The 25,425-nt window shown below is 50.0% G+C and overlaps 1 protein-coding gene across 13 annotated transcripts in view; it reads left to right on the forward strand.

Moving 5' to 3' along the window:
• Positions 1-291: 291 nt before the first annotated feature.
• RALGPS1 (Ral GEF with PH domain and SH3 binding motif 1) overlaps positions 292-25,425 on the forward strand; it is a 302,934-nt gene continuing 277,800 nt past the window's right edge. For 8 of the 13 annotated variants that reach the window (XM_027556304.1, XM_027556297.1, XM_027556305.1 and 5 more), the window contains exons 1-2: positions 292-504; positions 13,644-13,722. The gene's annotated coding sequence lies outside the window, so the exon portion shown is untranslated. Of the gene's footprint in view, positions 567-1,023; positions 1,061-5,577; positions 5,598-13,643; positions 13,723-25,425 lie in introns of those variants that run through there. The other 5 variants (XM_027556300.1, XM_027556298.1, XM_027556301.1 and 2 more) reach the window with 5 other exon arrangements.

Here is a 25,425-nt window from a genome sequence, read left to right on the forward strand (position 1 = left end):
GGAATAAGATGCACTGCTATTTCTAGGAAGAAGATGGGCGTGGCGGGGCGCTGATCGGAGTGTGCAGGCTGCAGAGCATCCTTGCAGGCGGAGACCGCGTCTGAGGGCTTCTAGCGGAGGCCGAGGCCAGGGAGGACCTGGGTTGCAGCGGCTGCGCACTGGAGCGCCCAGCCGGCCGATTTGCGTGTCTCCGCCTCTGCAGTGAGCTGATTGGGGAGAGGAGTCCGATTCCGCGCGCCTATTGGCTGAGAGGCCCGCCGCTCAGACCACCCCCCCCTCCAGGAGCGGACGGTTCCTACTGCGGCTGGGCACCGGCTCTGCTCCCGCGTCGGCCCGCGCTCCAGCTGCGCCCGGCCCGGCCCTGGCCCGGCTCGGCCCGGCTCCAGCCTCCGAGCGAAGTCGCCGCTGCCGCCTGGGCCGTTCCCAGGGCCATGAGGAGGCGGCGGCAGCCGCTGCGGCCCGCGTCAAGGTGACCGGCCAGGACTGCGGCGGCGAGAGCGGGCGGTGAGAGGAGCGGCCGGCGGGGCGGGGCGGGACCCTGAGGGCCGGGCCGGAGAGAGCTGCAGGTGCGAGGGGCGGGACCCTTAGGCGGGGGTGCCTGCCGCCCGGCAGGGGTGGGGCCTTGGGGCGGGAGGCGGGGCTGGGGGGTGGTGGTGGTGGGGTTGTTTCAGGCGGTCTGGGGGGCACTGGGGCCGGGCCGGGGGGCTTTAGGTGCGTGATGGGGATGGGGGTTTTGGTCTGGGGGACGGCAGGTGTGTGTGTGGAGGGGCGGGTTTGGAGTTGGGGAAAGGCCGCAGGTGCGTGGGGCGGGGCTGGAGGAGGCAGTTAGGAAGGGCTGAGGGGCTGCAGGTGCGGGGGGGGCGGGGCCAGGTGGGAACCACAGGTTTGCCAGGGGGAGGGGGCTGCGAGGTGAGGCCGAAGCGGCCGGACCGGCCGGGCCTTGAGGACACCACAGGTGCAAGGGGGGCGGGGCCGGGGAGACCTGCGGGGGGGGGGGGGGCGGGGCCCCGAGTGGTTGCAGGTCCGGAAGCGGGGGCCCCAGGTGAGCAGCGGCCAGAGGGTGAGTGAGGGGTCGCGGGGAGAAGGGAATGCTGCTTTCTCCTCTGCCGGGATTTTTTTTTTTTTTTTTTGAGGGGAAGCAGGAGCTTTGGGCTTTCTGAGGATTCTGGAGGCTTCGAGGGTTGCCGCCGCTGGGCCGGAAGGGCCAGCTCGGCCTTGCCTGTGCTCCTCCTGAGTCGGACTTGGGTCTCAGCTGCCCTGGTTACTAGGCCGGCGGCTTCCCCTATGCCTCGCAGTGGCCTGACGTGGGGCGCACTGGTTTTCAATCTCGGGGAGGCTTTTTCGTGTCGCTGTTGCAGGGGGCATGCCTCGATTGGGGCGGAGTGGGGTGGGGGCCGCCCGTTGGCTTTCATTCTATCAGCTGTTGAGAAATGTGTGTGCTTGAAGAGTAGTTAGTGTGAAGCTGGAAGGGTGGAAGGGTTCTTGGCCGACTGGCTCCTGGGACCTGGAGGCTGCTGCAAATCTTAACAGTGGTCGTCTCCAGAAGATTGAAGTGGCAGCCTGGTGAGGGGGCAGAACAGGAATGAGGGTTCAGAGGCTTTTGCCTCTTCGTTGCCTGGGACAGTCTCTCACCTCTGAGCTTTGTTTCTTCCTATGCGAGGTGTGCATCCTGGTACCTGCCTTGTGTTCCCCTCAGGGGGCTTGTGAGGGTGGGACAGACTGAGGACATCTTTGTGTAAAGCTATGAGTCTGCTGCCTCTGTGCTAGTGGGCAGATTGTGTTTGGAAACTGAGGGTCGAAAGAGGAGGGGATTTTTTTTTTAATTTAATCAATCAATTTAGTTTTGGCTTTGCTGGATCTTCATTGCTGTGCAGGCTTTTCTCTAGTTGCAGCGAGTGGGGGCTACTGTTTGTTGTGGTGCGAGGGCTTCTCATTGCTGAGGCTTCTCTTGTTGCAGACCATGGGCTCTAGGGCGTGCAGGCTTCAGGAGTCGTGGCTCTCTAGAGAGCTGTGGGCTCTAGAGTACAAGCTGTCATTGGGTTGCACGTGCTTAGCTGCTCCGAGGTATGTAGTATCTTCCCAGATCAGGGATAGCACCTGTGACTCCTGCAATGGCAGGCGGATTCTTTACCACTGAGCCACCAGGGAAGCCTGTGGAGGGGATTTCTAATCGGTAGACCGCTTTCTTGTTCGAGGTGGGGCTGAGGTAGGTAGTGGGGATGAGGTTTGTGGTGGGATGGTGACTCCTGCTTCCTATGAGGCCTGTGAGGCAGCTGTGGCAGATGGAAAGCACCAGAACATTTAATTGTTTGCTGACCTTTAGACCCCAACTCCAGTGAAGACTCTGAATTGGAACACGAAGCTCAGACTTGAGCCTTATGGAATTTCCCTTCCCCATCCGAGTATAAACACTGATTTTTATCACATTCCAGAAGGAAGACACCCAAAAGAGGGGAATGCCAAAACTTGGTTAGGTTTCCATGTGATGGAGAGAGGAAAGCAAGATGATGGGACTCCCTCCTATTTGGAAGAGTATCCCATAGCCAAGCGTGTGACCTCATTGCCTTTGCTCACCAGCAGTGTGACCAGTTCGTCCCACCTGTGTTGCATGGACAGAAGAGCGGCAGGAGGAGGCTTCTCCTGAATGAACCTGCACTTTTCTTCGTTTCAGGCACTGGGACTTTGGGGAACCAACTGCCATGGTGCTGGCCTCTCTCACTACCATTTGGTGTGGCATGACCCAGTGGCATCATGGGGATGTTGTCTCAGATGTGGGTCCTTACTGGGGTCTGTGCTCGTGTGGCAGGACCCAGAGGCTCTAAAGGCATCCCGTACTGTCCCAGCAGAAACTATGTAAATGACTCAGAGAGTGCTGTGCTCTGGGTAATGATCGTGCTCTGTGGGTTCAAAGGAAAGCCCAAACTTGGTGGTCCACGAGAGCTAGAAAATGTATTGGGTAATGAGAGAATTGGCTTTTTGGTTGGTAGTGTTTGAGTGACCGCATCCAAGGTTGAGAGAGAAACTTCATTAATGAAAATATCGCATCCAGGGTTCTCCGTGATATGGCTCCAGTCTACCTTTTAAACTTGATTTTCCTTTTCAGCATGGAGGGTAAGAGCTCTGGCTCGGAAGTCAGACAGAGCTGCCTTCGAAGCCTCACACACCAGTTTCTTGACTTCTCAGAGCTTTAGTCTCCTTATTTATAACACAGGGATAATCATGCCCACCTTGAGAGGTTGCTGTGAAGAGTACACGTGGCTAGATACGTGAAGACACCTGATGTATTAGGCCTTTGTTGTTAGGGTTTGTTTCTGCCCCTCCCTGACCACCCATCTTTCAACACAACAAAATAGAACGTCCTATGTAAGGAGAGCAGGACTGGTCATTGTGAGGCCTTCGCTTCTCGTGTGACCTCTGTCAGGCCTTCCCCTGTCCAGGCCTCAGTTTTCTTAGCTGAGAGAGGATATGTGAACATCAGGCAAGAGTGATCCTAGCTCTGGCATTCTGATGAGCATGTTTTCCCGCAGGGCAGGAGGGAGGACACTGATGACCCGTTACTTAGTTCTTCTTTTAAAAATACCTGTTGAGTGCTTTGCCTGGCACATAGTGAAAGTGAAAGCCTCTCAGTTGTCCAACTCTTTGTGACCCCATGGACTATACAGTCCATAGAATTCCCCAGGCCAGAATACTGGAGTAGGTAGCCTTTCCCTTCTCCAGGGATCTTCCCAACCCAGGTCTCCCACATTGCAGGCAGATTCTTTACCAGCTGAGCCACAAGGGAAGCCCAAGAATACTAGAGTGGGTAACCCATCCCTTCTCCAGCGGATCTTCCCAACCCAGGAATCAAACCAGGGTCTCCTGCATTGCAGGCAGATTCTTTACCAACTGAACTGTTTATCAAAAAATACCTGTTGAGTGCTTTGTCTGGCACACAGTAGGTGCTCATTAAATACTTGTTGAAGGGACGAATGAGGGACTTTCAGAAGAAGGTGTGGCATCTTATCCCTGCTGCTTATATGGATGTTGTATCTGTACCTTCAAAGTGCATTTTGTTTATTGAAGAAAAAAAAGTTGCAACAGCTTTATCGTGAAATTAGTGAAGCTCAACATGAAAGACGAAAGTTATTTCACAGTCCTCTTTCACTACAAATTAAGTTCACTCCAATTTTCACAAACATACAAGTTTTTTTTCATGGTTGCAGTCATATGTACGTGAGCATTTGGAAAAGGCTTGGCAATAAGGAGTTTCTTTAAATGATGTTTTTATCTTATTTTTTTTAAGAATTAAAAAAAAATCACACATAGATTTTTTTTTTTTTCTAAAAGATAAGTATTTCAAGGGGGGAAAATTGTAAAGTAAGTGTCTTTCTTGTCTCAAGCTTCCAGTTCCCAGTCTTCTCTCTAGTGGTAACCACTATTATCATTTTCTTGTTTGTTATATATTCTTTCTCTTACGCAAAGAATAGCATCCTATACATACTTTTGCTCCTGTGTTTATTTACTTGATTTCTTTTGGAAAGTGTCCCAGCATTGGAAAATGTTCTAATTGGTACACACAGTTCCTCTTTAATAGATGTTTTTTTTCACCGACGCCTTGAGCACAATTTTGTGTCTCCACTCTCCCCCACTCTCCCTGATGTTTACTCAGTAATGGTCAGCAGTCATTGTTTAGAAGACTAACAAGAGACAGCCCTTGTTTTTCTCGAGGGAAGAAAAGGCTCCAGTTCCAGTGAACAGTAGACTAAAGGGCAGTCCATGTATCTGGATGCAAGGCAGACACAGAAAGAGAAAGGAAAAGGGATTTGTTCACTAGTAATTGAAAACTGGTTTTCCCTTCAGCCCGTGATTCAAAGTCCAGCCCTGTCACTTACCAGCGATATGACTTGGGGCAATTTACCTAATCTTCCTTCCTTTCAGTTTCCTTATCTGTTAAATGGATGGTGATAATAGGATCTGCCTTTGGGGGCTTTTTGTGAAGAAGAAACGAGATCATGTGTGGGAAGTACTTGCGGGAATAGGTCTTGGTAGATGCTCCACAAGGGGTAGCTGCTGGGTTATTAATAATCTTTGTTAGCAGACACTTACTGGGCGGTGGAGGGTGAGCCACAGGAGATGCTCAAAGTCCTTGCCCTCATGAGGTGCTCACATGCTCTGCAGGGAGACTGGCACACAGGTCACTGAAGCTAGAACAGGGCCCAGGGGTGCGGAATTGGGCAGTGTGGGGGTCATGGAGGCAGGAAACAATGACTTCTCCCTTTGTGGTTTGGGAATGGCTTGCCACCTCCTCTGTGAAACCCACTGAATTCTTCTGCAAGTGACCACTCCTGTCTGCGCTCCCTTGGCATTCTTGTGTGAGTAACCTGGATTGGAGCATACACCTCGCTATCGCACGCGTTGTTTTATGCCCGTGTCTCCTCTGCACAGGGAAAGTCTCCTACTTTCTTTGCTCCCGCGTTTCCAGGGTAGACTCTTGGTGGACCTCATGATGGACCTCTGCTCAGACAAGTCATGCTACCAAATGCTGGCACACTCTTCTCGATAGGTCTTCAGGTCTCTGATGAAACCCAGACTCTGGACTCTGTTGCTTCATTCTCCAGGTACTTGAGTGCTGACCGAGACACACACAGCTGTCTGCCAGCTGTAGGTTTTGGGTCTGAATGGTGGTACTTGTCCTACTGAGTCTTGGGAGAGGGAAGAACTATTTGCTCCAGATAGTCCAGGACAAGACGGGGAAACAGAAAGAAGGATAAGTCTGAAAATGAACTGCTCACGCTTGCTGAAGCTCACCTTCCCCTTCCTCAGAAGTGTGGCTGCTGAGGTGGGCTAGTGGAGGAGCAGGCCGCAGGGAGCTGAGTAGGTGGTCTGTAGTTGCTGATGAGGGATGGGGAGCAGTGGTTGGGTTGGCCTCCTCGAGGGGCATCCTGAGGCATTTCTGGGGCCACTTCCTTCCTGTGGGCATTCATCCACCAGCCTTGCTGTGCTCTTGCTTTGGGCCCAGCTCTTTGCTGAGTGCTGGCCACGTGGAGATGGAAGAGTTGTGTCCTACCCTCGGAGCTGACGGCTAGTGGAGGAATCAGGTGCAAACAGAACGTGACCAGAAGGGGAGTGGTGACGACAGAGGACCCCAAGTGATGTGGCCAAGCAGATTCCAACTCTGGCGCTAGACCTGGGTTCCGATTCTGACTCATCCACACACAACCTTTGTAACTGTGGGCAAGCGTCTTTCCCATTGTTAGTCTCAGTGACGATAATGGGAATGGCAGGGTTACCTGCCTGGAGGCTGTTGTTGGAGATTCTGTGAAATAATGCTGTGGGTTGCTCAGCGCCCTGCCTGACAGAAACTTATGCTTACAGAGTGCTCATTGTACTTGATTATCCTTAGTGTTGGGGCAGCACCAGGAAGCACTCGTTTGGCTGTTTTCTCTGGGTTCCAGTGTAGCGGTGATGGTGCCAGTCAGTGGTGAAGGTGAAGGTGATGGCCACGGCGTCTGAGAAACCAGCTCTGAGGTCATAGAGTGCTCGAGGAGTCCTTGGGGCTTTCCTCACGGGCCCACAAGTGATTCTTCTCCCTTTTCTGCTTGGGGCCTTCTCACAGGTGGTCCCAGCCCAGCACCACCCCGAGCCCCTTCTCTTTGATCCCCTGCACTGATCAGTTCCATGGCTTTTCCGCACGGGAGGCATGAGTCCGGCTTGTCTCACCTGCACTTTCTGAGGAGAGCAGACTGTGCAGACCCGGAGAGGCACATTCCCCCCACCCCCATTATTTTGCAGAGCTTTCAGGTCCATTGTGTTCTCTACAGGAGACACCGCCTCAGTGTCGGCGAAGCAGACAGGGCAGCACTTCTAGCAGACCTTGAAGTCAGGCTTGTGTGGGTTTATGTCCCGGCCCCACTTGCTAGCCCTGTGGCTTCAGGCAAGTGACCAATGCTCTGTTTGCTAATCAACACGGGAAGCACAATGATACTTACCTCCCCCTGGTTCTTACCTGACTTTAAGGAGATGAGAGGAACAGGGCTTGGCATAGTGCTCCACGTCATGAACATTCAGTCAGGGTGAGCTCTGTTAACCTGTTGACATCCAGGGCTGTCAGGATGCCTGTTTGGGGGGATGCTCACTTACTGCCTATGAGTTATGTGAGTTATTGCATGTGGAAAGTGTGGAGAGGGTGGCAGGCTGCTGGGAGCACCCCGGCTAGCAGGCAGTGCTCAGCCTGCCTTGGGACTGTGCACGCAAGCCTGGACCCCCACAAAAGCAGAAGATGCTGGTGCGTGGGAGGATGGAGTCAACCTCGTGGGTGGGCCTGTCTCAGACCCGTCCAGGAACTGAAGGCTGGTTTCCCAAGTTCTTGCTGTCCCCCTGTTCTGTGATTCCATGTGAATAATGGGACTTTAGTATAAACTCATATATAATATAAACTCATGCAACATTATACTTTTCCCTCATTAGGATTTAAATGTTTTTATTATCTGATTGTATTTTAAGGTTAAGACAGTTACTTGAGTAATCAGAAGAAAATGTAAATATTTGCCTCAACTGTCAAAAGTTTCCTTGAAAAAAAAAGTTCCCATGAAAATCATCTTATTAGAGACAAAAGAAAGAATGATGAATAATTAAGTTCGTATTTATTGGATACAGTAATTCTCACCCACTCTTGTATGAGCTTGATAAGTAGGTCAGGGGAAATCTGTGCTTTTGATACATTTCTGAGTTACTAAATATTTATGGAAAACAAATTAGTGAATTCTGGAGAATTTGGTGTGTCTCTTTTTGTGGCAATCAAGTCTGTTATGTGGAATTAGGGACTTTCACTATGTTGATATTTCTTGTTCTGTGCCCTCTCTGTAGCTGTTTTGTTTCCCCCCCCCCCCCCCCTTCTCTAGGCCCCGTATCTCTAGCACTTTGAGTCCACTGGTGTCTAGGGTTGTTCCCACTGGGTTCCCACAGCGCCCTGGTGTAGCGGGTAGTAACACTGTGTGACCGGCCTCAGCTTCCTCTCACCCCGATCCCAGACTTTGCAGAGTCAGTCTGCATTTTTTCTCCACGTTCAGGGCCTAGCCCAGGGCTAGTAACCGGCAGCCAGAACAATCTGAGTGTGGTGTTCCCTCTGCTTCTGGTTTCTCTCAGAAAAAAGCCAAATGGTTTACGTGGCCCGCAGGTGTAACAGCTTGCTCTTCAGCGTAACTGTGAGTCCCCCGGTACGGTGTGTGCCATCCTGTCACACCACGGACTGTGGCTTCTCTGCCCACCATCCGGTCCTCCGTGCCTGGCGCAGCTTCCGGCACGGAGTAAGTAGTCCATAAATGTTTGTTACAGGGACACATGGAATAAAGGGCGAGAGCCCAGTGACTGATCTGAACCTGTAAAACGAGAAAGCTGTTGGATCTGAGGTCCCTTCATCATAAAATATTTGAGCACTTTACAAAGTCTCGACACCTTGTTTTTTAGCCTCATATTGATTCTGCGGGGTAGGTGGGGGTCGACTTTGGTCTTTGGAGGAGAAAACTGAAGCTCAGAGAGGGTGAACAGATTGCCCAAGATGGAGCTATGGGAGACACAGAGGGCTTCTCAAGTGTCTTTTCTCACAGCCCATGCTGCCTTGAGGTGTGGTTTCTGACACACATTGGAAGAGCCACAGGTGAGACAGGTAAATAGATTCATGGAGAAAAGGTTCTTGCAGCAGTTCCTCTTGGTTTTAGTTGTTTTTTCCTGATAATTTGAAAAGTTGAGTTCAATTTGGGACGATGGCTTTAAGGTCTGAGATCAGGAAACACTGATCTTTCGTGTACACAACGAAGGTTCAGGATTGGTGTATGTGCTGATTGGTCGGTGACTAAGATTAGAATTTGTTCTTTTTGGGAAAATTTTTGGTAAGAGTAGAAGTTACTTGCTGACTGATATGTAGCGTTGTTGTCATTGTTTAGTCATGGAGTCTTGTCCGACTCTTTGCGACCCTATGGACTGCAGCACGCCAGGCTTCCCTGTCCATCACTAACTCCCAGAGCCCACTCAAACTCATGTCTATCGCATCAGTGATGCCATCCAACCATCTTACCCTCTGTTGTCCCCTTCTCCTACCCTCAGTCTTTCCCAGCATCAGGGTCTTTTCCAGTGAGGTGGCTCTTTGCCTCAGATGGCCAAAGTATTGGAGCTTCAGCTTCAGTCCTTCCAATGAATATTCAGGATTGTTTCCCTTTAGGATTGACTGGTTTGATTTCCTTGCAGTCCAAGGGACTCTCAAGAGTCTTCTCCCGCACCGCAATTCAAAAACATCCATTCTTCAGCGCTCAGCCCTCTTCATGGCCCAACTCTCACATCCATATGTGACTACTGGAAAAAACCATAGCTTCGACTATGTGAACCTTTGTCAGCAAGGTGACATCTCTGCTTCTTGATACACTGTCTAGGTTTGTCATAGCTTTCCTTGCAAGGAGCAAGTGTCGTTTAGTTTCACGGCTGCAGTCACCATCCGCAGTGATTTTGGAGCCCAGGAAAAGAAAATCTGTCACTGTTTGCACCTTCTGTTTGCCATGAAGTGATGGGATCGGATGCCAGGATCTTAGTTTTTTGAATGTTGAGTTTTAAGCCAACTTTTTCACTCTGCTCTTTCGTGATTGTCAAGAGGCTCTTTAGTTTCTCTTCGCTTTCTGTGACTTTTTATGACCCTATGGACTGTAGCCTGCCAGGCTTCTCTGTCCATGGGATTCTGCAGGCAAGAATACTGGAATGGCCATGCCTCCAGGGGATCTTCCCGACCCAGCAATTGAACTCTCATCTCTTACTTCTCCTGCTTTGGTAATCAGTTTCTTCACCATGAGTGCCACCTGGGAAGCCCTGATATGTAGCATTATTTTGATGCTTTCAAAAGATGCTAATTGCTTCAGTTAGCCTGTTTTTCTAATTTATCTCTGGGTGTACCTGCCTTGGGCTCTTTTGCTGTGAGCACTGCTGCAGACTTTGTGCTTATCAGATACAGTGTCAGTCAGATCTGAAGGTGAGAGGTCATCAGGGCTGCTCTTCCTGCTTTCCACATGAGGGTGGATGGACTTTGCCAGGGTTTTCAGACTCAGGCGTCCTGACTCTCCACCTGTAAAACCTGTGGACTTCCATCTGTGTGTTGCAGTTTCTCAGCAGCTGCCTGCCTCTCATGTAGTGTTGCTCATAGACCACGTCCATCAAAAGGCAGTTTCCAGTGAGGCTCTGTGTGGTGGGGGCACGATGGCTGAGCCAACGCCCAACCAGGAAAGGTTATTCTCTGTGTGTGTGTGTTAGTCACTCAGTTGTGTCCAACTCTTTGCAACCCTATGGACTGTAGCCTGCCAGGCTCCTCTGTCCATGGCTGGAGTGGGTTGCCATTCCCTTCTCCAGGGGATCTTCCCAACCCAGGAATCAAACCCAGGTCTCCTGTATTGCAGGTGAATTCTTTGCTGTCTGAGCCACCAGGGAAGCCTACTTAATGTATAAAATTGGGAAGTACTAGCATTTGAATGGGAGAAGGCAATGGCACCCCACTCCAGTACTCTTGCCTGGAAAATCCCATGGACAGAGGAGCCTGGTGGGCTGCAGTCCATGGGGTCGTGAAGAGTCGGACATGACTGAGTGACTTCACTTTCACTTTTTACTTTCCTGCATTGGAGAAGGAAATGGCAACCCACTCCAATGTTCTTGCCTGGAGAATCCCAGGGACGGGGGAGCCTGGTGGGCTGCCGTCTATGGGGTCGCAAAGAGTCGGACATGACCGAAGCAACTTAGCAGCAGCAGCAGAGGTATGTAAGTGTAAAAATAAGTCCAAAATAAAACAAATAAGTGTTGGAAAGGTTAATTAGAGCACTGACAGTGGCTACAAAAGAAGAGTACAAGGTGCTCAGAGGCCATAAGCCAGATGGCTTTACCTGGCTGGGCGATCAGAGATTGCTTCTCAGAGGAAAGAGGAGTTGGGGTTAGCCAGGAGAAGAAGTGGCTGCAGGTTGCAACAGTACACTGTTTGGAGTCAGAAAACCTTGGTTCCTGCTCTGAGTCGCTTAGTTTTGTGAGCCTCGAGAGAGGCACTTAATTTCAGTCTTCTTTAAAGGTGATCATAATACTGACTTTGTGATATCTTACTGATCAGGGCCACTAAAATAATAATAATAAAAAAAGAAGACTATTTCAAGTGCTGGCACAGTGATAAAAAAATCCACCTGCCAGTGCAGGAAATGCGAAAGATGTGGGTTTGATCCCTGGGTTGGGAAGATCCCCAGAGAAGGAAGTGGCAACTCAGTCCAGTGTTTTTGTTGTATGTTTTGTTTTTTTGGCTGCGAAGCATGTGGGATCTTACCTTCCCAACCAGGGATCAAACCTGCACCCCCTGCATTGCAAGGCGAAGTCTTAACCACTGGACCACCAGGGAAGGCCCTCATTCCAGTGTTTTTGCCTGGGAAACTCCATGGACAGAGGGGCCTGCAGGACTGCAGCCCGTGGGGTCGCAAAGAATCAGTTGATTGGCATGCAGCTGAGCATGCCAGCACTTCAAGTGCTAGCAAAGATGTGGAGCAGCCAGAATGCTCACAGCCTGCTGCTGGGTGTGTAGATCGGTTTAGCCAGTCTGGAGAACTGCTTGCCATCATCCAACAAAGCTGAACATTTAATCAGCTATGACCCGGTAGTTCCACTCTTGGGTATCAACCCAGCATGAAGGCATATGAATGTACCACATGGCACCACTCAGAAGGCTTACAGCAGCACCCCTGTGATGGCCCAGGCTGGAAACAGTCCCAGTGTCCGTTGGTATAGAGTGGACAGGAACGGTAAACTCCCACAGTGGGAAAACAGTAAGTGAACAACCATGGAAAATCAGGATGAATTTCACAAACATAATGTTCATTCAGGCACAAAAGATCATGTCCTGTATGGCTCCATTCATAGAAAGTTTAAATAGGCAGACGTAATCTCTGCTGTTGAAAACCAGAGTGGTGGCCACCCGTGGGAGGCTGGTAGAGATGGAAGGAGGTATGGTGGGTTTTTGGAGGGGATCACGGTGTTTTCACCCCATCCGGGTGCTGTGACCTGGGTGTGTTCACTTTGTGAGACCCCTTTGACCTGTGCACTTGCATTGTGTTCCTGTATGCATTCTTCTGCACGCATGTTGCATTTCCATGGGAAGTTTGTTTAAAACGCTGACGGAAGGAAGCTTATCAGTCATGTTCCACTCAAATTATGATTAATGGTGAGAATGGAAGTTTTTTTGTATTGATGAGTAAAATAATCATTTTAACATACTTCATCTTTATCTCTTCCTTTGATCTTTGCATTTGTTTTGTAAGGTAACGAACATATCAGTACCTTAGAACATATATTTAATTTACAAAGCTTATGTATGTAAGAGGTACTTGCTCAATGCATGTTCAGCTGTTAGTAGTGAAGGACTGGAGAGTTTGATGAGCTGTAGCTCAAGGTCATAACAGAAGGGGCAGCCCAAGCAGGGGCCTGGCTGCGGGAAGCAGGTGGTGAGGAGGGAGCCTTAGTCGGTTTGGGTCAGCAGCCTGTGTTTGGGTTGTTTTCTTGCTTCTGGAACACGAAGTGTGGGCTGGGGTGGGGGTGGCCTGAAGCCAGAGAGGGAAGCAGAGCCTGGCCTCTTGAGCGCCTTGGGTCCCAGGGACCCCAGGGGAAGGGCTGCGAGGAAACTCTGGAAGTGGGAGGACTAAGGGAAGGGGGCAAGCAGAGGAGACAGGAGGAGAGGGGGAGAACGAGGTCGTTATTGAGGCTGAGAGATGAGGGACTGGTGCACCGTGTTCAAAGCTCAGCTGTTAGGTCCTGCTGACCTAATGGGTGGTGGGAAGGTGGTGTGGTGCGGGGAGGATGAGGCCTGGAGCTCAAGGACCGAAGCTGTTTGAAAGACTGGGGAGAACTTCGGGTGTTCTCAGGCATGGGGAAGGATCAAGAGAGTGGAGGAGGCTGAGGGTGCAAAGTGGGCTGCTGGAGGGGAGGTGGCGGTGCCCTGGGTAGCCCTGGGTCTCAGGCGGACACCTCTTCCTCAGAGTTGGGAGTCGGGTGCCAGGAGACGATGCGGAAACTTCAGGTTAAAGGAGGGACCCAAGGGAGGTGAAGTCAGCTTTCCTCAGTGGAAGAGGTCATGAGGTTGCCCTCCTGGGGATGGTGGAGGATGCGGAGAGGGGGTGCTCTGTAGGAGGGAAGGCAGACTGGCCCCAGGGCCCTCTGCAGCGGCTCTGCGGGATGCCTGTCCTGTGCCACGTGGTCTGCCTCCCTGACCACTTGCTCTGAGGGTTGGGGTGTTTGTGCCAGGTACTCCTGAGTTTTCCCCATGGGCCCCTTCCTGAGGTCTTGGCCAGGCTTTGCAGCTGCCAGAATGCATCTTCCTGTGGAGTCTCCTGGCAGATCCTCCCGTGCTTCCACCAGCGTGTATCCAAAGCATGATGGGAAAGGAGAATAGTGACCACAGAGATTTAAGTTAACTTTGGTGATTTTAGGGCAGGCTTTGCTACCCGATTGGCTAAATGGTATCGCATATTGATCTATGGGGAAGGCTTGTGACATTTCACAGAACAGGCTCAGAATCAGATCTTGTTGTACTATATTTGGTCTGACCTTGTTGAGTGTCGAGAAACAAGGAACATCGTGTAAATCAAATTACCCCCCTGCTTTTTCAGAGGCTCCTGTTTGGAAAGAGACCTGCTGGGACGGTTTATCCTGTTGGCCTGGGATTATGAAGCCCAACACGTGTTCCTGGTAAGTGGGTTCACTGACCCTGGTGCCCTGTGCCCTCTTGAGCAGAGGGCCAGGGTGTGGCACCCAGAGGTGCGGCTGGTTTGGGTGTGAGGTCAGAGAACCTCCCGCCGCGAGCCTGTGGGGCCGTGGAGGGCACAGGGGCTTCTGGGACTCGGGTGTCCTCAGTGAGCCACACCCAGAGACTTGGGCTCTGGGGTTTTCACTCCTGACTCTTGGATCAGGGTTTTTTCCTTCCTCTCTCTCCTCCTCGTGCAAAAGCTCTTGTTGCCACACTGTTTCGGTGTCATCCTTTTGCTCCTGTTGGTCAGAAGACGAACGTTCTGTGTCATGCTCCCTACAGTTGGGGTGATCTCCTTTCTCCAAACCTCAGTCGAGTCCTTGTCTCACCCCACAAACCTCTGCCCCCTCTCTCTCAGTTCAGCTTCCCTCCTCACTTTGGGCTATCCTTGCCACAGAGCCTTCGTCAGAAAGGGCCAACCGTGGTGTGAGTCACGCTTGGCCCTGGGAGGATGGGGGAAGGAATACGAAGGTGAGTAAGACATGATCGTGGTCTTCCAGAGACTCTAATCTACTCGTCAACCCCTGTCTTCCTGCCCACTTCCTCCCCCCCGCCTCGCTCCCTGAGGTTCTGTCCAGCCTACCCGACACCTCTTCTAAGCATGCTTTTCTGCTCTCCTGACTCACTTAAGCTTTCCTTCTTTTAAACTGTCATGACACTTGTCATGACACATGTCATATCAAGGCCTCTTGTGGCCTTGGCCACAGTCTGCATCGCAGTCTGCTTTTTTTTGACCTCCCCCTTATCTCCTTGACTAGACGTCAAGCACTTTTAAGGCAGGGGCTGTGTCTTGCTCATTATTGTGTTCCATGCAGTGCTTTGCTCCATGCCTTACACACAGTAGGTGCTCAATAAGTGTCACCAGACGGGAACCAACGTGGACTCGCTCATGGTTCTCAGCACCCATCCCCTCTGCAGCCATGGTTCTCAGGTCTTGAGACAACATATGACCACAGGGGAATATCTGCCTAGAAGAATCCTAGGAGATCTTATTCAGATTGGAGTAGTCACAAAAGTGTTAAAAGCTGAAATATTACAATATTTTTCAGATTCTTCCTAGTACCTTACCCTTCTGTCAAGCTACTCTCACAAAGTGGTAGAAGGTAAAGTTTCTGATGCTTTCCTGCCAGGGCCCTAGGCTTCCTTGATTACAGTACAAGTAATTCATACAGTGCTTAGAAGAAGCAAGTTCCCTGAAACTTATATATCAGAGGGATTGGTTCCTTTAAGGAGCTTGCTGGAAATACTTGGTTTAAAGGTAAGAGGACGTGAGAAAACTGAGACTGGGAGATAAGTCATTTTCCCAAGATCACACAGCAAGTAAGTGGCCGAGTTGAGTTTTGACTCTAGGTTAGTCTAGTTCTAGAAATGGGGTTCCTCTTTTCTGTGCTTTTGAGTCGGATGAGAAATGGATTCCATGGGCAGGGCTGCAGCTACCTACTTGCTGCCTGTGCCCTCAGAGGGACTGCTCAATTTCACGGATCCCAGGGGGTCTGGGCAGAAATGCTCCTGGCCCCTGTCATCACAAGGGGACCAGAGGGCAGGGGGTCCTCTCCGCATGTCTCAGCAGGAAGATCACAGTGTGCCGGCCCATTTCACGTGGGTCCCCTTGAACAGAGGCTGGAGTTGTCCAGGCTCACCAGTGCCGCCGTAGCTCGAGCAGCTTGCTGCCGTGAGCATGGGCTACATGAACCTGCGCCCTCTGGGAGGCAAAGACACATGACAGCTTTGTGGGGACCTGGCCAGTGAAAGAGGGGAGCCAAGCTTCACACTTGGAGCAGTGGGTCCTTTGAGGCAGGATAGAAGAAGATGTATGAGAACTTTAGAGAATTCCGACGAGGATGCAATTAAAGTGTACCAGAGGCTTGCTGGAACTAAAAAACATGGCTTTAATTGGTGGTTTGGAAGGTCCAGTAGAAGAAAAGCCTCAAAACCCAGAAAAATAATAAAAAGAAATGGAAATAATGAACTAAAATGTGAGATGCTGTCCGCAGGGAAAGGCCTTGGAGACCTTATCCAGGGGACCTGGCATGGAGTCATGGGAGTTTCAGAAGGAGAAAAAAGAATAGATGGAGGAGTAATAGGAAGACAATAGAAGAAAATGTCATTGAATTGAAGAAAGATTTGATTCTTCAGATTAAATGGATCCTTTCATCCCACACAAAAACCAACACTCAGACCTACTTTCTAGTAAAAGTCCTAAACTCCAAGAAGAGAGAGAAAAATCTTAAAATTTTTTAGGAAGAAAGAACAGATTGTTGTCAAAGTAGAGAGAATTAGGCTGACATTGGGCCTCCTATATGCAGCCTTGGAGGCTGGAAGACAGTGGCCCGGGGTCTCCAGACTGTTCAAGGGAGAGGGCTGCAGTCCTTGCTGTGCCCATTGAGTTGTCACTCATGGTCATTGTGAAAGAAAGGCATTTCACACATGTGAGGACATAAAGCATAAGTCATCTGGTAAGTGTGCCTGAGGGAAATGTCCAGCGAAGTTCTCTAGCCTAAGGACAATTAGAGCAGAGTTCCTGGGGTGGGGGATGTGGAGAGTGAGGGGGCAGTGAGCGGCAGTGCACACTTTGGCTCATAGAGACTAATCTCACAGGATATTGCTACTGTGACGTGGAATTTTTATTTTGTGTTATTAAGAACTTTTAAAATAGAGGAGAGCTGTATGAGAAAACATAATAGGCTGAAAATTCTAAACCATCTCTGTAAAACCCAAGCCTGTGGGAGAATGGATAGGAGAGTTGGGAAATGAGTGTTCCACTTTTAAGAGACTTAAATAAACATAGGGAAAATAAAAACCAAGGCATTGTTATTTATGTGTGTTACAGAAAGAGAAATAAAGGCTCAGTTTTGACTTGGGGATCAGAAGGTGTGTTAGGACTAGATTTTGTCACATGTAATAGATAACCCCAGAATAACAATGACTTAAACATGTAGGAGTTTATACTATTTCATGAAAGAGTAAAGAGGTTGGAGTGATGGAATCAAAGTCACCACAGAGCCAGGTTCCTTAATGTCTCGATGCTCTTGCTGCCATAGCAGATTGCCTCCTGACTCAAAATGGCTGCTTGAGCTCCAGTCATCACATTTGCATTCTAGAAGCCAGAAGGAGAAAGAGGAGAAGAGCCATGCCCTTTCACATACTTCTCAGAAGTCTCACCCAGCACTAACATTTACATCTCACTGAGTAGAGCTTAGCCACACCGAGCTACAAGGGACCATGGGGTGTGCTTAGCTAATAGGAGTTTTCTTGCTGGAGAAGTAAAGGAGAAAGAAAGAAGTTGGGACTTTCTGCCTCAAAAGATCATCACTAGCAGAATGCAAATAAAAATAGTTCTGTTTTACCTTTTTAAGTGGCAAAATGTTAACAAAAATTGATAAAACCAATGTTAGCAAGTGACTGAGGGAAATGAGTGCTCCCTTACACTGCTGTTGGGAGTATGAATTGTTCTAACTTTTGGGGAATATAATCTGAAAATATCGAATGAGTATTAAATATCCATATCTGTCAGCTGAGTAGCAAGACCTGCAGAAGCCCCAATGCAAAAGGCAGTACAAAGCTGTTTTCTGCACCACTGTTTGTAGTGGCAAAAAGTGGAAGGGATGGGAACCCCCATCAGCCACATATTAGGCATTTATTAAAAAGCAAGAAGAAGGCTGAGCGCCGAAGAATTGATGCTTTTGAACTGTGGTGTTGGAGAAGACTCTTGAGAGTCCCTTGGACTGCAAGGACATCCAACCAGTCCATTCTGAAGGAGATCAGCCCTGGGATTTCTTTGGAGGGAATGCTGCGAAAGCTGAAGCTCCAGTACTTTGGCCACCTCATGCGAAGAGTTGACTCATTGGAAAAGACTAATGCTGAGAGGGATTGGGGGCAGGAGGAGAAGGGGACGACAGAGGATGAGATGGCTGGATGGCATCACTGACTCGATGGACGTGAGTCTGAGTGAACTCCGGGAGTTGGTGATGGACAGGGAGGCCTGGCGTGCTGCGATTCATGGGGTCGCGAAGAGTCGGACACGACTGAGCGACTGAACTGAACTGAACTGAAAAAGCAACCAGATCTCTCTCTCCACGTTGACGTGAGGGAAGCCCGTGATACATCATCAGGTTTAAAAAAAACAAATTGCAGAATAATTTGTCTCCAGCAGTGGTTGCAAACTGGTGACCAGTAGTAGTGTGTCCCAGGCCAGTGCAAAGTGCTTTTTACATAATTTTCTTCTCACCGTGAACTGACAAGGAAGGGACTATTGGGTCACCTCTTTTCAAAGGAGGAATTAGAAGCACAGAGACTAAGTGACTATCTTGCGGTCACCTAGCCAATAGGTACAGGGCTCAGGAAGTGACCAGGCCTCCAGAGTCTAAGCTCCTCCCAACTCTGCTACCCTGCCCAGGAGCACTATCTAGTCTGCCTCTCCAATGATTTTATGGCTTTTATGGCCAACTCAGTGTTTCCCAAATGTTCAAAATGGAGTGGTGCAGTTAGCCACTGGACCCATCTGTCCTCATTCCAATACACCTGCAGCTTTGCCAGTGACACAGTCTGCTGGGCCCCACAGGCCTTTGTGGTTCGACCTTGGCTTCTGGTCTGAGTCCCACTTAGTTACATGTATTTATGTTGCTTGGCAGAGAAGGCAATGGTACCCCACTCCAGTGCTCTTGCCTGGAGAACCCATGGACGGAGGAGCCTGGTGGGCTGCAGTCCATGGGGTCACTAAGAGTCGGACATGACTGAGTGACTTCACGTTCACTCTTCACTTTCATGCATTGGAGAAGGAAATGGCAACCCACTCCAGTGTTCTTGCCTGGAGAATCCCAGGGACGGGGGAGCCTGGTGGGCTGCCGTCTATGGGGTCGCACAGAGTCGGACATGACTGAAGCGACTTAGCAGCAGCAGCAGCATATTGCTTGGCACAAAAACTTGGAGGAAGACACTCCTGTCTGCCCAATGGGATTACCTTAGTGTGTGGAAGGGGGTCGGCTCTGGGGGAGGGTGGTTTCATGGCTTTTTATTTGTACACCCCTGTTGGGTTTGGCTTATGGCAACAAAGATACATTATTTTTGTAGTTTAAACAAAAGTACAATAAAGTTTAATTTAAAATGATGAAACATCAAGAAACAACCCAGATAAATTACTACACTTTCCTTTTTGTCGTTTGTTTCTTTTGAGGTTGTCTTTATAAACGTCTGAAAGCAAGGAGACTGGAGTTTTTCTTTTTTATAAGATGAAGGTTCAGGTCATCCACTGTGTTTGCTTCTGACACCTTCTGTGTTTGAACATCTCATTCTTGAACCAAAACATTATAACAGGAGCAGCAGTGGTCCTCCCTGATCAGGAGGAAGGCTCTGCCCCGTTGTAACCTCAGAGTCAGACATGGGAAGCATGTGGAGGGAGGGTGCTCAGGAAAGGGCTTGTGAGCCCCAGAAGCCGTGGGCTGCTCCTGATGCTGCCGGCGTGACCCTCTTGCTGGACATCTTGGGGAGGCAGCGGAGCACGGCCACAGCTGTGACGCACCGGGAAGGATGAATGTAATTTAAGACAAATAGGATGAGTGCTAAGAGGCCTGGGCGCTCTAAAACCCTGTAAGAGGAGGACGCAACACTGGGGTCCCAGCACGGGTCCCAGAGGAAGTAACATTGAGAATGAGACTGGAAAAGAGGAAGGAGGAGAAGGAGGGACAAGGAAGGTCCAGGGAGAGAACCAGCCCCTGAGCACACCTGGCTGTGGGGGACAGGGTGGGGTGGGGGCTGCGGAGTGTGGCCACCAGTCTCCTCAAAACCCTTTTGGCACGTGTTCTAGCCTGCACGTCCTTGGCTAGAAGCCACTTCCAAAAGGCCGGGTCAGGGAGGGGTGGCAGAGGGCCTGCACACGCCCAGCACCGAACACGTCCTCCCCACCCCAGGCAGAGCCTGTGACTCTAGGTAGGTTGGGCACCTGTCAGCCCCCCTCCTTCCCTCATACCAGCTTTTCTCAGTGACCTTGCCTGCTGACCCTCTCCTGGCAGGACCACAGCCCTGGCCACCTGGGGTCAGAGCTGGAGGGATGGTGAAGGCAGGTCTCAGCCACTTTTAACTTGACACCCTTCTGGGTGGTAGCTTCTGCCTGAGTCCTCCGTGAGCCGAACCGAGCCCAGAGTGATGCTGCTTCCCCTGCCCCCACCCCAGGAGTTGGCATCCCTTCTCCCTGCGTCTCCCACCCTCCTCAGGCTAGCAGGGATCTCTCCTTGAAGTCCACTGTGAAGTTCAAGTGTCTGTCCCGGCGGCCTAAGCATTGCAGTCTTGCCTGGACCTTGCACCTTCCTGAAGTAGACTGGGTTGGGGGAGTCGTTTCTTCATTTCTACTGAGAACAAGGCAGACTGCTGGGTACTGTGCTGGGGACTGGGAATAAAGTAACAGTGTTTAAGCTCTTACCCCCTGCTAGGCGCTGTGATCAACCCTCCACAGAGAGGACCTGGGTTCAGGAACTTAAAGCGTATAAAACGCTTAGACTGCTGCCTGGTACCCACTGCTACTCCTGAGTGCCAGCTGGTGCTGTTCCTGGTCCTCCTCATAGCCACACGGGGGGCGGACAGTCCTGTATCCCCACTTTACAGAGGCAGAAACAGGTTTAGAGGGGCACTTGCTTGCCATCACGTAGGATTCAAACCCAGGTCTCTCTGAGGGTGAATGAGTGGATGTGACTCTCACCTTCCAGGGCTTATGGTCAAGCAGGGAGATAACCCGGAGAGAAGATGTCCTTGCCAGAGTGATGGGCGCCACAGCTGGTTGAGCAGAGGGCTCACGGAGGGGCCTGGGGGTGGGGTGGGAGAAGGCCAGGAAACCCATTCCATGCAGCACCCTTGTTGAGGTGGGGAGATTGTCACTTCCTCCCACCCGTGGGATGCACCTTAGTTTCCCCGGGGCTTCAGTGAGGAGGCACTAGTTTGGTGGTCTGTGCACATGCTCAGTTAGTGGTTAATCATCTGAGGGTCCGAATGTGGCTTCCCCTCCCAGCCAGACTCCTGGGACCTTGTCCCCCAGGTGGTCCCATGGGGAAGACCCCTCTGCCTCCAAGCTCAGTGTGACCTGAGGCCCTGTCCCTCTACTTTATGAATCCCCAGCCTTCCTGGGGACGTATGTGCAGATGGCCTGGGTTATAGCTCTGAGTTGCTTACCTCACCTCTCACTCCATTCCTGTCCCTCGAGTGAGTACGTTCTGCTGCCCCGTAGAAAGGCTCCGTTGCAGTCAACAGAAAGGAATAAAACACCGTCATAGAACTGTGATTGAAAATCCCAAGCTACATAAATCCCACCATGACCCTGACACCCCAACAAAACTCCTTCTGTTGCCCATTTCCTTTCCAGTTCCTGTCCACAGGGCAGGTGGGTTTTTACACGGTTATTATGCATCTTGCCTCTTTTTTACCTTGAGGTGGTTGGTTGGAAATGAGATCGCTCAGTTAGTAGATGACCACCAGGTGGCACCAGAGCACCAGACATTGGACTCCAACCTCCCATGTCAGATCCCTGTCAGTGGAGCATCCCCGAAGTGCTTGTCTGTGGAGGTTCACTTTCAATTTTCCCTCCAGATGCTGTGTTACTCACACATGCGTCGCCTACTTATTTTAGAAGAAGTTGGATGGTACTGGAGTGTACAGAAAGCAGAAAGTAGCAATGCCATACAGTGACGCCTGTGAGCACTGACGTTAAGACGCGAGCGCACGAGTGCGTGCTTTGTTGTTCGGTGCTTAGTCGTGTCCGACTCTTTGGGACCCCATGGACCGCAGCCCACCAGGCTCCTCTGACCCTGGGATTTCCCAGGCAAGAATACTGGAGTAGGTTGCCATTTCCTTCTCCAGGGGATCTTCCTGACCCAGGGATCGGACCTGCGTCTCCTGCATTGCAGGCACATTCTTTACCACTGAGCCACCAGGGACGCCAACGACTTGAGTACATAACCTTCTGTACTTTCGTATGAGTGTTCAGATGTAGATATAAGTATTTCAAAACATGTCCAGGTGTCATTTTCTCAGTAATCCCTTCTCAGACCACTGCCCCCATTTAAAATTGTAAACCCACCCCTTCCCCACTCTGTCTGTACCTGCTCCTTGCTATACTTCTCTCTCTTTTATCACTAGCTTATGTGCCATATATTTTACCGAATGCTTTATTTATTGTCGGTTCCCCCCACTAGAATGTCCCAGGGGATTTCTGTCTGTTTTTTATTGCTTTATGCCCAGTACCTAGAATAGTACCTGACACATACTAGACTGTCTACCAAATACTTGCTGAATGAACAAATGAGTAAGAGTGAATATGTCCTGAATCTGTGGGCATCTTTCTGTGTCTGTAAATACTGCTCTACTTGCCCAAGGCCACTCTGCAGAGCGTGAGCCAGAGCTCCTGTGGAGCTTCTTTCTGTTTTAAAGATTTTTTTTTTAATGTGGCACATTTTTAAAATTTTTTATTGAATTTGTTACAGTTATTGCTTCCATTTTTTGACAGAATCACGTGGGATCTTACCTCCCCCATCAGGAAGAGTTGGGGCAAAGTCTTAACATTGGGAGGCAAAGAGTTGGGGGCAAAGTCTCTGCATTGGAAGGCAAAGTCTTAACCACTGGACCTCCAGGGAAATCCCATGGGTGGCTTCTTTCTGTATTAACAGGACTTCATCATTTCATGCAGCATTTCAGAACTGTATCCCATTTACTGACTGACTTTCATCTCTTTCTTGATGTCTTTTCCTATACAAATGTTTCAATTTTAAACATAGTTAAATCTGCCGATAAATTCCTTTATTTTCTAACTTTTTATCACCCTAGAGAGGACTTCTTCACCCCAGGATAATAATAATAATAAAAAAGCATAATGATTTGTGTTTCCTTTGGTATTTTTCTGGCAGTTAATCTTTATCCAAACTATATGGGCTTCTCAGGGAAGCCTGGTGTACTGCAGTCCCAAGGGTCACAAAGAGTGAGTGACTGAGCAAGAGCAACAGCAGATGCCGGGAGCGAGAATCCTCTTGGCAATGTAGGAGATGTGGGTTCAATCCCTGGATCGGAAAGATCCCCTGGAGGAGGAAATGGCAACCCCCTCCAGTATTCCTGCCTGAAAAATTCCATGGACAGAGGCGGGCTATAGTCGTTGGGGGTGACAAAGAGTCAGAAACGACTGAGCGCACACACACACGTCCTTATAAATGACATTGATAAAATTTTAAACAAATTCCCTCTCAAGTGAATAGCAAATTGCCCCATCAACATTTATTGAATAATCCATTCTTCCCCACTGTTTGAAATGCCATCTTGACCAGATAGTAATTCTCATGTATAATTGATCCTATTTTCCGGACTAAGTTCTGTCCTGCTGACCATTTATCATCAGTGTGGCTTCCTGGAAGGACAGGTCCCTTTTCATTATAGTTTTTACTTTTTTTGAAAACTTCTTGGCTGCTTTTAGTTATTATCCAGATGAAGTTTTAAATCAACTTGTTGAATTCCAGAATGAGTCCCCTTAGGATTTAGAATGAACTTTCATTTTATTTACAAATCAACTGGGGAGAATTGATGTCTTTATAATATCTTCTCCTTATTCGGAAGGAGTGAAATGTCTCTCCTTTGATTTAAGTCTTTTTGTGTGTGTGTGTAATAGTAAAGTTTCATAATTTGCTTCAAATGCTTTTTGTACCTTCCTTTTACAGTTTATTTCTATGTATTTTCTTTCTTAGTAGACCCTTGTGCCATTACATTTTTCTAGCCAGTTATCGTTTGGATAGAGGAGACAGTTGGGTTTGTGGCCATGTGTCTAATGTTCATAGCTTTCTCTTGGATCTGATTCCATTTGCTTCAAACTTTCTAGGCACTTTTAATTTCTGGTTTGTTGTTGTCATCATTCTCTGTATTTCAATATTATTAATACAACAGATTTCACATTGTTTCTTGTGTTCTCATTTTGGCAAGATTAGGAAAAGTAAAGTCCACAAGTGTGTGAACCTCGTTCATTGTCTTGAACCCATATAGTTTGATGTGAAGGTATCATTTTCTCCATGCCCTTTAGCTCTCCCCCTCCCACCTGCCTTTGCCCTTCAGTGTTCTCCACAGAATGTGGAAGGCCCTGGAAGATGACTTAAAACTCAGGGGGTGTTTCCCTGAAGCCCCAGCTCACATCGCGCTGAGGGATGAGCCCTCTGTTCCTTGTAGGCTTCGTCCTACCGCCACTGCTATGCCCTCCCCTCTTCTCCAGCCCTGTCTTGCCCGCCCTGGCTTACTCTCCGGAGACAGTGTCCTTCCTAATCTGGTGGGAAGCGCCAGGCTGTCCATGATGGTCAGGACTCAGTGGTATTTTTCAGGAAGGACCAAGGGTGTGGGTGTCCTGTCCTGCCAACCTCCTCCTCACCTTGAGCCTCTGAGGCACCTGGTCAGAGGAGAAACAGCAGCAGAGGACAAAAGACCCTCTCTGTGAACCGACCTGTGCTTGGTGCCCACTGCAGGGCTCTCTGGTCAATGCCAGTTGAAGCAAGTGATGGGCTCCCAGTTGCTTGGGGTCCTTCCCACACTCCTGAGCTCGCTCCGTGTCGTGGACTCTCGCCTTCCTCTGGCACTGCAGTGCTCAGGGCCTTACAGGTGGGAGTCAGAGCCGGCTGAGCCCAAGTGGAGCCCCATCCACCCGTGGATCCCAGAGAAGCAGTGAGAGGAGGGGGCCCTGAAGAGGCGTGCCACATGGCACCTGGCGATGCTCCTGACAGACGGGGTCCAGTCAGTGACCTGGACGGTCCCCAGCCACACCAGTGCTTCCTCTGCCCTTGGCAGGGACTAGGAGGAAGGCAGGGTCCCGCTGCTCCTTACAGGAAACTGCCCTCCATCCCATCCTCTGTCAACCGTAGATGGTGTGTGTTTGGCCCACACATAACAGGCGTAAAATACCCAAACCTCCATGCCCCAGAGCGCAACCGTCAGATCATGGTTTGTGTGGGCAATGGCGAGTCCCTGGCATCAGGCCTGGTGGTGGAGCTTATGTGTGTGTGTTGAGGGGTGGCCTATGGGGTGGGAGGTGAGGGTGTAGGATCCCTTTTTAAATTTATCTTTTTATTTTGAAGTAATTTTCTACACAGGAATTTGCAAAACTGGGCAGAGCACTTACACATACCCTTCACCCAACCTCCCTGTTAACTCACGTAACCACAGTACAGTAATCAGGTTAACCTGGTGAATTAGTTTAGGTACCACACTGTGAACCGACTGGCGGCCTTTTCCAGGTTTCATCATTCGCCCCCATTGCATATTTTTCATTCACACTCCTCCCACTGCCTTACCCTCGGGGTGATTTCTCGTGTCTCATACTGAGAGCATTATTGCCCTCGCCCAACCCTGCCCCCAGGAGAATGACAGTGGCGGTTGTCGTTAAAGATGCAGTGCCACGGCCGCTTCTCACGTGCAGCGTTCTGTGCATCCCTTCAACCGTCTGTGCCCTCGGCACCCCGGTTCTCCCCATTTCACAGATGAAGAAAGTGAGGCTTGGCCAGGTCAAGCAACTTGTCCAGGGCGCAAGGTCAGTGATGGGTGAGAATGGAGATCCTGGTTTATCTGTTCTCTAAGCTACAGAGGTGACCTACTCCTTCTCCCGCCTGAGAGCTTGCTCTGTGGCCGTCCTGTTCTTAGCTCCT

This window comes from Bos indicus x Bos taurus, chromosome 11 (assembly GCF_003369695.1).
Source record: "Bos indicus x Bos taurus breed Angus x Brahman F1 hybrid chromosome 11, Bos_hybrid_MaternalHap_v2.0, whole genome shotgun sequence".
NCBI lineage: Eukaryota > Metazoa > Chordata > Mammalia > Artiodactyla > Bovidae > Bos > Bos indicus x Bos taurus.